Here is an 11,836-nt window from a genome sequence, read left to right as displayed (position 1 = left end):
TATATATATATATATATATATAGCATAGGATCGTGTGATAAGAAGATTTAAGGTGAGAAGCGTAAAAAAAGATCTGGACCTTTGATCACTTTTACTCTCAAACCGAACCATGAATTGCACTTGATACTAGGATTGATCATTTGCATCTCGGTGCATCTCATCCTAAAAATGTATCCAACGGTGGAGATCCCGTCTAACGTTCTCACTTTAATTCTCCTTTTCACCGGAAACCCAACCCTATATATATATATATATATATATATATATATGTGTGTGTGTGTGTGTGTATATATATATACATACATACACACACACATCCTTATCCAACGAATCAAAACATAAGGTAATGATAAATTGCATGAAAACTTAATGTACTTTAACTTGATTTTTATTTTGGGTAACATACTTGTAAAACTTTCATTTTGATACCTAATATGTAAAGTTTTAAATATTTAAGTACCCGTATAACCGGTTGAAGCATTAACTCTTTATTATAATAAACCATAATACATAAAAACTAGTTTTAGATTAAGATATCCATGTCAACAAATAATAATGAGTTGAATACCACATCATTCGTCACATCAACATGGTAATTGGTTAATGCTTTAACCGGTTACCCGGGTACTTAAATGTTTAAAACTTTTCATCTTAAATACCAAAATAGAAGTTCTGAAAGTACGTTACCCGAAATATGAATCAAGTTAAAGTACGTTATTTTTTCATGCAATTTGTTTTTTATTAAACTTTACTTTTTTGAACATTATGGTTAGTGAAAATACTTAAATTTCAAGTTTATAAATAATTATTTATATTTATAAAATTTTAAGGTTATTGTACCTCCATAAAGTTAATTAAAAAACAATCAAAAAATAAGTTCTGATAAAGGATAGTTATTGAATGATACCAATACAACAAATAACTCATTATTTTTATTCAAAAAATATTACTTTCACTAAGGGGGTGTTCGGAATTGCTTATAAAAATAACTTATTGACTTATTCCGGTGTGACCGTAAACAACTTATACCGATGTCAAACTGTTAATAAGGAGTTTTTGAATAAGTTAAACTCTTCTGACTTATAATAAGTTGATAAGTGTTTTTGTAGAAAAGTATAAGTTGTTTCAAACAAACAATTCCAAACAAACGCGCTCGGGTGGAGACCCCCTAAAACTAAAATAAAATACATCTTTATTTTTGAAGTATAAGATATATATTTTTTTTATAGAGAGGGGGGAGACCCCTCTATATCAAGAAAAAACGCTAAAAGCCAAACAAACGCGCTCGGGTGGGAGGCAAACCTCAACCACCAGAAAACCAAGGCTTCCCGAGGGGAAAGAAAAGAAAGGAAGAAGGGGGAGAAGAGAAAGAAAAGGAGAGAGAGAGAGAGGAAGATACCAACCACAAAGGAAGGGCCCAGCCAAGCCAAGACCGGTAAACAACGGGGGAAACCACAAGGATAGGAAAAAGGGCCTAAAAAAGGCACACCGTAGACCGCACCAAGAGAAACAACAGAACAAAGGAGCTCACGAGACCAGACAGGCAGCACACAAAGACAGAAAGCTAAGGGAGATTCCAGGCAAGCCGAGCCCGGGCAACATTAGGAGAGGGCTTGAAGGTCAGGCTAAGGAGCCTGGACAGGACATCATCGGTAATCGTCTTCACCACCATAATATACGATCTCTTTTATTTTTGAAGAAACGATTATTTCTTTCCTGCCACAAGTGGTAGAGAGTCCTAGCCAACACTAATCTACGAATAATAGACCAAATGGTCTTTCCTTTGGTGGCTTGCTGGAACATACCAATAATATCAGCCCAGTCATCCGGGACACCAGAGAGGTTAAACTTGGCCTTTAAGCCATTCCAAACCTGATTAGGAAACGGGCACTCAAAGAAAAGATGAGAATGTGAATCAGGCCCATTTTGACAGAAAGCACAAGACAGGTTGGAGTGACCCTCTCAGAATCGAAGTTTATCATGCGTCTTCAGACGTTGCTTGAGGGCAACCCACAGAATAAAAGCATGTCTGGGAATATTTTGGGAGAACCAGACCATATAATGCCAGGAAACATCAGACTCATTGGGACGGAGGGAGAGACAGACCTCATGAACGGAGAATGAAGTGAGACGGCCATCCCTGGTTCTCCAGAGGAGTTTATCAGGGACAGCAGGGGAGAGGACAGGAAGAGGGGAGTTGCGGATTAAAGGGTTGGGACTGTCCCTCAGGAGAGGGCAAGTCTAAATACCCTGGAAGATAATATCCTTCACAAGAGCAGAGAGAGGCAAAATTAGAATTAATGATATTACGGGAGGATATATGTCGGTAGAGGGACCAACAGGGTGCCAGTTGTCATACCAGGCAGACGTGGAAGCGCCATTACCAATCTGGGAGACAATGCAGTCTCTAAACTTATCCTGCATGCCCAGGATCTTCCTCCAGCCCCAACCAGCATCACTGCGGATCGGGACATCCCAAAAGTTACGCTCTTTAAGCCTGTAGGAGTGGATCCATTTAACCCATAAAGAATCGTTAATGGTAAGGATTCTCCAAGAATGGGAGGCCATGAGGGAACAATTCCAGGTGGAAAGGCTCTTTATTCCAAGACCGTCTTGAGTTTTCAGGAGGCACACGGTCTTCCAGGAGACCTTCGCTTTCCCTCTTTTGAGCTCACCATGGCACCAAAGGAAACCCCGCATAAGCTGCTCAATCTCCTTAGAGATGGAAATATGAAGCACAAAGATAGAGGCCCATTAAATTTGCATGGAGGACAAGACCGAGAGAATGAGCTGCAGTCTACCGGCAAACGAAAGGGACTTGTTTTTCCAATCATGAAGTTTGGATTTAACTTTGTCCACAAGACCTTTACAATCCTGATGATAGAGGCGGGTCGTGATAAGGGGGACACTGAGGTAACGGACCGGAAGGGAACCCTCCGGGAACTGAATGATGGACTAAATAATACTCTTAGTAAGCAGGCCCACATTGCAATTGAAAGCCTCGCTCTTGGCCAGATTGGGAAAGAGGCCAGACACACCAGAGAACTCGTCAATGGAATCCTTTATGACACGGGCAGAGTCACTATCACCATGGCAGAATATGAGGAGATCATCAACAAAACACAAGTGGGGGATCTTCAGCTCCTCACAATTTCGATGATAGGAAAAAATGCCCGTCTCACTAATTTTTCTCTTGGTCATAAGGTTGAGAACCTGCATAACCAGGGTAAAAAGATAGGGGGGAAAGAGGGTCACCCTGCCTCAAGCCACGACCTCCCTTGAAATAGCCATGGAGGTTTCCATTAATACTGACTGAGTACGATGCAGTGGAAACACATGTTATTATCCAGTTTATCATGGTAAGGGGGAAGCCATAACCGAAGAGGGCGGTACGGAGGAAATGTCAATCAACAGTATCATAAGCCTTTTAGATGTCAACTTTGAAGGCACAGCGGGGAGGACCCCAATGCTTATGATAGCCACGCATGAGCTCCTGGACGAGAAGGACATTGTCCGTGATGAGTCGACCCGGGATGAAAGCAGACTGGTTGACATCAACCAGAGAGGAAAGATGATCTTTGATCCGATCCGCGATAATCTTGCTTATGATTTTATACACGACATTACAGCAAGCAATGGGGCGGAAGTCGGTGACCCGAGAAGGGGAGGCAGACTTAGGAATGAGAGCAAGAATAGTGCTGTTTATGGACTTTAAGAGCTTACCAGACGTGAAGAACTCACGAACAGCAGAGCATAGGTCCCTACCAACAATATCCCAAGCAGCCTTGAAAAATTTAGCAGTGAAACCATCAGGCCCAAGAGCCTTGTCATCTCCAATTTGGAAAAGGGTCTGCTTGATCTCGGAGTCGGTGATGGGCACGAGCATCGAGGCAGCCTAATCGGCATTAAGCTTATTAGAGAAAAGAAAAGTGGGATTGCGGATTGGGAGAGAATGATGAGGGGTCCCAAGAAAATTCTGGAAGTGGGAGACAAAGAGAGCAGGAACCTTCTCATTAGAAATCCAGATACTGTCAGCATTTTGGATGGTGTCAATATTATTCCGACTGATACGGCTCTTGACCGATTTATGGAAGAAAGAAGAGTTTTTATCTCCCTTACGGAGCCATTGGATTTTGGCTTTTTGCTTCAAGAATCTCTCTTCATCAAGGCAAGCACTATTATAGGCAGATAAATACCCACAGTGCTCCTTTCGGAGGTCTACGTTATCAGGATCCCTATCAAGAGCAATCTGGACCCTGTCGAGCTCAACCCGAATTTTAGAGACATTAGAGAACAGGTTACCCTGATCTTTGAGGAGCTTACGGACAGAGCCTTTGAGATTTTTAAGATTTAGGAAAATCTTATACATCTTATAACCAGACAGATCAGGGATCCAGCTCGAAGCAACGATAGAATTAAAAGACTCTTTATGAGTAAGGAAGTTAGGGAACTTGAAAGGTTTAGGCTTCCAAGGGGACCGGGAGGGAAGGGTAAGGACCGCCAGGGCAATGGTCCGAAGACCGGTAGGGAAGAAAGATGACAGAAGCCGAAGGGAATTGAGTAAGGGAGTGGGGATTACCTAACATACGATCGATCTTCTTGAGGAGACATCCCGTGCCATTGGGGTTCTTGGACCAAGTAAAGAAGAGGCCCTTGAAGTTGATATCCTCAACCTCAAGATGACGGACACACTCGCGGAAATCATCCATACCACGAAAGGGGCCTGAAAAGCCGGAAGAGTTGTCCTTCGGGTCAAGGGTAGCATTGAAATCTCCCATGATGAACCAATATAAGATATTTTTATTATAATAAGTGTAATTATACAAAAAAAAATAGAGAATTTTATAATTTTTAATTTCATTAATTGGTACCAATCTAATTCCTATACCAACCGTATCAATTTAATTAATTGGTACCAATTTAATTATATGAATGTTGATGTAAGAATAACGAAAAACCGGAAAACCATGAAAAACGGATGTAAAAGTATATGAATGTTGATGTCAGAATAACGAGAAAAATATGACTGTTTTTTGGTGTAATTCGCTTCGTTCAAAATTTGATCATAGTTTGTATTTTTTTTTCGATTTAAAAACTACGGGGGTAGGAGATATTTTAATTTAAAAGTAAATATGTAAAATTAATTTAACGGTTGATAGAGTGTTTTTCGATTTTTTTTATTTTTTAAGATTTTTCCCTGAACCTCTTTCCCTATAAATCCCAAAAAATGAAAAACTAAGGAACAATCTAACAAAGATTATTTTAAGTAAAACTATAATTGAATTTGAGGACAAGTAAAACCTCCATGGCTGTTTCATGGCTCTTCCTCTCCTCTACAACTTTTTTCAGAACTCAATACACCAACCTTAACAGATGTTCCATGACGGTGAAGTGAGGTGTATCTAAGTGGAGAATATCATTCAAGTTTCTTGTTATAGAATTATTTATGCTTCGATGTGATTTCAGATCCTTTTTAGTTTAATCATTGTGGTGATAAGAAACCTTGGTCGCCTTGAAGATTATTCACTAATGAATAGATAACAAGATTCAAACATTCATCTATTCTACTCTTTTTTCTAGGTTTTGTATGTATGTAAATATGATGAAACCATGGTTCACATGCTCATGCAACCCAAATATTGAAAGACCTATTATATGGTGTATCATTCACACGTGCATTCAACCTAGAATATTGAAGGACATTGAACACAGTGATTTATTTACATCTGCATGCAACCCAAAAATTGAAAAATGTGAATCGTGATTCATTCACATGTGCATTCAACTCAGAATTTGAAGGATGGTGTATACGATGATTCATTCACATGTGCATGCAGCCTAAAAATTAAAAGATGATAAATACGGTGATTAATTTACATGTGCATGTAACCCACAAATCAAAAGATGATGAATGCGGTGATCCATTCACATGTGCATGCAACCTAGAAATCGAAAGACGATGAATGCGATGATTCATTTAGATGTGCATGCAAAGCATAAACTAAAAGTTGATAAATATAGTGATTCATTCACATCTGCTGGATTTGGTCCTCAGGCCAACGTCCATCCAATAGGTCCATTATTGAGGGCAAAATGTCTTTTTAATTTTCTTGCATTTTACATTCTGTAAAACTAATACTTTTTAAGTAAGATAAAATCTATGAATCAGAACTTGGAGGGTTAAAATAGAATATCATTCATCTTCTTCATTGTGTACCTCCGGCATAATCACTCCATCCTTCGCCTACTGCTCCGACGTCACCCATCCTTCATAATTCAATACCCACCTTCCTCGTCGTTGTAACATCACAATAGAGTGGATCGATGATGGTGATTGGGTGACTCGGTGATGCAGAGAAGGAGAAATGAAGAAATAAGAGGGCAACATTGTTGGTTTTCAACTGGAGCAGGGAGGAGAAAAGAAGAAAGAAGAGGGTAGTGCTGGTGGTTCTCGATCGTAGCAAATTGGAGATGAGCGAAACGAAACAAAGGTGGAGGCTTCCAGGGGGTCGGGTTATAAAATTACCACTTTACCCTTGGATTTCACAAAAATAATAAACGACCGTTTGGCGTAAGGACCAAATCCAACAGAAAGTGCATACTACAAGGCATTCTTTGTAATAAATAAAGTTTGAGGACTAAATCCGTACAAATTCACATACCACAGGATCAAATCCATAATTTACTCTTGAATCTGTTATGGTATTGTTGAAAATTGTAACTTTGGATAACATATTTAGATATGATTATGAGAGGTTTCTTAATGGCTGATATTCGGAAATGCGATCCTTAAATCGTTATAATTCAATGTCCATAAAAGTAGCATCGAGAACTCTACATGTCTTAATCATAAATACGCATCAAAGGAGCGGGATCTAGTCTCTCTAGGCCTCATCTTAGCCTCCAAGCTATGAATGTAGTTCTTTGATGATGATAAAGTCCTGTATCAATTAAGACGCATAAAAGGACCAGGGCATGGTGTTTCCTGACTTTACCATAGTTCCTAAGACAATAAATAGCATTTTTCAAAAGTTCGGTACATGTAAATAGAGATACATGTGAAGAACTGGAGCCTATGACGGCCCAAGACCGATTACACTAGAACTAACCTAGCATAGGCTCGATCATGTCCAAAAAGTCCCATCATTTGGTTTTTTTGTCGAAATTTATCGTCTTAATGAATCTTAAATGTACAACAAAAACCGTATGTGATTCATCTTCAAATAATTTTTCCATATGAATTAAATCAATTTCATAAAATATCTTGAATCATTATTGAAAGTTGAAACACGAATTATTGGGCTATATAAATGAGCGGGGTCTACAAATAATACACGTACGGCCAAATAGTTATAGAAATAAATTATTGATCAAACAATTATTGGGATATATTGGATTGTTTTTTTTGAAAAAGAATAATTCATGGGTTGTTTTGAGATTAAAGGTGATTAAGGGTACAAAATTTTTATTACATTTTTCACTTTTCATTAGTGTTTATCTAGTGGAACTCTTCAATTAGGATTGACTTAAGGGTGAAGATCCCCTTCTTACTCTTTTGACCTTAATCTTCATACTCATCGAAACTCAACCATATATATATATATATATATATGGACCCATTCAAGGGATAACTGACTAGTTTGGGGTAACCGTGAGATCCAATCTCAACCACAAATCAATAAATAAATTAGGAAAATTATAATTTTGGTAATTTTTAATTAAAATTTTAATGCAATGACATTTTAGGTATTTTCTCTTCTCTCTCATCTCTTCGTCCCCGTCTTCCAACCTCCGACCACCGTCCTCCGATGATACCACAGTGTGATACTCAAGCACATATAAGATGTATTGTGATACCACTGTATTACATATCCGATCGACCACACAAACAACCTCAGTGTGATACCCAAGCACATATAAGATGCATTGTGATACCACCAGTGGTATCATCGGAGGACGGTGACCGGAGGTCAGAAGACGAAGAGAGAAGAGAGGAGAGAGGAGAGAGGAGGAAAAAAAATATCTAAAATGTTCTTGCATTAAAATTTTAATTAAAAATTACCAAAATTATAAATTTTTTAATTTATCTATTGATTTGTGATTGAGATTGGACCTCATGGTTACCACAAATCAATTAGTTCTCATTTGATTAAGCCCATATATATATATATATATATATATAGAGAGAGAGAGAGAGAGAGAGAGAAAGAAAGAGAGGGGGGGAGAGTTTCAGATATAAACCTTCTAGTTAGTACATGTCAATTTTAACCGTCCATCTAGCCTAACGAATATCTCGGTTATTTTCTAATATAAAACTTTGAACATATTGAACTCTAATAATCTCTTATAAGTATCCAGATGATAATAAATGAACCTTCATCATTTTCGTAAATATTTGAATCAGTTGGTATGTATGATTTCTGGTAATTATTGGGTTTGCAGAGAGATAGAGGTTCCTGCTACAAACAAAAAACATGTGGGATTTCGTATATATGAAAAACTGATATTTCAATCAATCCAAACGGGAGATATTTTTATCTGATAAGAACAAGATGTATTGAGCTATTCGGTTTCCTTTTTATGTTAATTGTTTGAAGTAAGTTTTTCTACGTCATATCTTGTATATTTGGTATATCTCAATAAATAGTAGTTAAACAGTTGCGTTTTAAGTGAAAAGACCAATTTCTATATCAGGTCTAGATAGTCAAACCAACGTCATTGGTACTTTGACTCATTCAGCTACTCCATTTTGTTAAAATTATCCAAACGATGCTGATCGGTTTGGTTGATTCCTAAAAAGGTACGTGTTATTTGATTTTCAATTTGGATTATTCTGTTTTCAACTTTTTTCAATCTAATCACTAACCTAACCAAATAAAGTTCGGTTTTGTCAGTTTTGCATTATTCAGTTTGCTAACCGAATAAACCGAATAGAAATTCATTTTTTTTTTTTCGTTGGACGCTTGCATCAATTTTTCTCAAATTCAATATATGTTGCTTACAATTTATAATTTTATAATGCAGTTATATTTAACAATTTATAATTATATTTTATAATGTAGTTATATATACTATATTATAAAACATTTGACAAAAACTCTTGAAAACCATTTTTTATATATAAGATACTGTTTATTGATGCATATTACTTAATATCAAGATTACAAGTAACTAATGTATAAGCACAATTTATTAAAACTTCATGTTTGAATTCATGTGACTAATTGTAGATAAACCTAATTAAAAACTGGATAAACATTTCATTTTAAATATAAAAAATCTAAAATATAATTAGGATAATCTATATGTTCTAACAGAATACTTAATTATTATTTTTATAAAAAATTATATTATTAAATTAAAAAATAAACTACTTCGTTATTAAATCTAAATTAAATTATAATTTAAATTCAATTAAAGAAATTACACAACAANCAAAACAATAACTTTTAAAAAAGTTAATTTGATACTAATTTTAATATATTTAAAAAAAATTAAGATATCTTCAAATTTATATTTTATTCAAAGAACTTTTAAATAGTTAACTTGAAACTAATATTGATATATATTTTTTAAAATTTTAAGATATTTTCAAATTTATATTTTATTCAAAAATAAAAACATTATCGTTTTTCTCAAAACCACATAAAATCATATCATAATAAATAAAATAAAACATTAAAATAAATATATATATGGTTTCATTGCCAAATATGGGATGATTAGGGAGTTGCAAAGCAAAGCATGGATTTCACTATAAAAACACGAGTCTTCACTCGTGTGGTTACTAATCGTTATGGACTCTCTTTCCTCATCTTTCCTTTCAACCTCTTCACCACCATATTCCACCCTTTCTCGACAACCACCACGGCCATGGTCGTCGCCGTTGACGCCATCGTCTCCTTTTCGTATCCGCTCTGTCCGAATCGAAGAAAACCTACAAACCATCGCAACCACCACCAAGAGATCTGGTCAAGATCGAACGAAAAAACCATCGCCATCCTCGAACAATGAGAAACGCATTACAAGCTCACGGGCGGTAGACCATTCGCTACCGGCCACGATCTTGAATGCATTTGATAATATCATAAACGACTTCATCGATCCACCACTCCGGGATTCAATCGACCCGAGACGTGCGTTGTCAAGTAACTTTTTCCCGGTTGACGAACTCCCTCCTACTGACTGTGAGATCAGTGAGGGTGCACTTCCGAGTTGCCTTGACGGGGTTTACTTTCGTAATGGGCCGAACCCGCAGTTTCTACCACGGGGTCCGTACCACCTCTTCGACGGGGACGGTATGCTTCACGCGATTCGTATCTCTAAAGGAAAAGCCACGTTATGTAGTCGATATGTGAAGACATACAAGTATAACATAGAGAAGGAAGCCGGGTTTCCGATCATATTAAACATTTTTTCGGGATTACATGGTTTGACGGCCTCTGTGGCTCGGATGGCAGTCACAGCAGGACGGTTTTTGGCAGGCCAGATTGACCCGTCCAAAGGTAATGGCCCAGCGAACACTAGCTTGGCTTTTTTTGGAAATAAACTTTATGCACTAGGGGAGACAGATCTCCCCTATGCTATTAAACTTGCATCAGACGGTGATATAATCACCGTCGGTCGCCAAGATTTTGACGGAAAGCTTTCCATGAGGATGACGGCTCACCCAAAAGTCGATCCCGTAACCAAAGAAGCTTTCTGTTTTAGCTACATTCCGATGCCTCCTTTGCTGTTATTTTTCCGGTTCAACGAGAACGGTGAAAAACAAGGCAACGTCCCGATCTTCTCGATGACAAGCCCGACGTCTTTTCTCCACGACCTTGCCATCACCAAAAAGTATGCCATTTTTTCGGAGATCCAAATCACGATGAGCCCGATCGCGATGATTAGCGGAGGATCGTTGTTTAGTCTTGACCCCGAAAGAGTACCGAGGGTCGGGGTGATCCCAAGGTACGCGAAGGACGAGTCGGAGATGAAATGGTTCGAGGTTCCGGGGTGGAACACCGTACATTCCATCAATGCGTGGGAGGAGGACGGCGGATACGGTGGTGATGGTGGCAACGAACATAATATTGGTGGACGCTTTGCCGGAGAACCTGGATTCCATCCACGTGTTAGCGGAGAAGATGAGTATCGATCTGAAAAGTGGAATTGTATCAAGGCACCCTCTTTCAACTCGAAATCTAGAGTTACCCGTCATCAACCCGGCTTTTATCACCCTAAAAAACAGGTTATTTTTTAATTTAATCAAATCAAAATTAAGTGTGTGTATATCTATACTATACTATACTATAAATTATTTTAAAAAAACTTTTAAAAACCACTTTTTATATATAAAATACTGTTTATTAATGCATATTAATTAAAATTCAAAATTATAAGTAGATTGTTCGTAAGTACAACTTATTAAAGTTTTATATCTAAATTGGTGTAACTAACTGCAGATAAACATAATCAAATACAAGATAAACATCTCCTTTTAAATATAAAAAATCTAAAATATAATTAAGATAATTATTAAGTTCTAACATAATACTTAATTATTATCTTTATAAAATATTATATTATTAAACCAAAAGTAAATTATTTCATTATCAAACTTAAATTAAATTATAATAAAAAAAAAATTTAAAAATACATAAAAATGAAAACTTTTAAATAGTTGATTTGATATTAACATTAGGGCAAATTGCATGAAAAAGTAACGTACTTTAACTTGATTCCTATTTTGGGTAACATACTTTCAAAACTTTCATTTTGGTACCTATTGATAGAGCAAATTGCATGAAAAAGTAACATACTTTAACTTGATTCCTATTTTGGGTAACGTACT

General features: G+C 36.8%; 1 pseudogene; it reads left to right on the top strand.

Moving 5' to 3' along the window:
* Window positions 1–9,796: 9,796 nt before the first annotated feature.
* Window positions 9,797–11,836, top strand: part of LOC112521504 — a 3,128-nt pseudogene continuing 1,088 nt past the window's right edge.

The sequence above is a fragment of the Cynara cardunculus genome (assembly GCF_001531365.2).
Source record: "Cynara cardunculus var. scolymus isolate 2C chromosome LG 11, CcrdV1, whole genome shotgun sequence".
Classification (NCBI taxonomy): domain Eukaryota; kingdom Viridiplantae; phylum Streptophyta; class Magnoliopsida; order Asterales; family Asteraceae; genus Cynara; species Cynara cardunculus.
The sequence above is the reverse complement of the archived record's forward strand: the minus strand, read 5'-3'. Positions and strand labels throughout refer to the sequence as shown.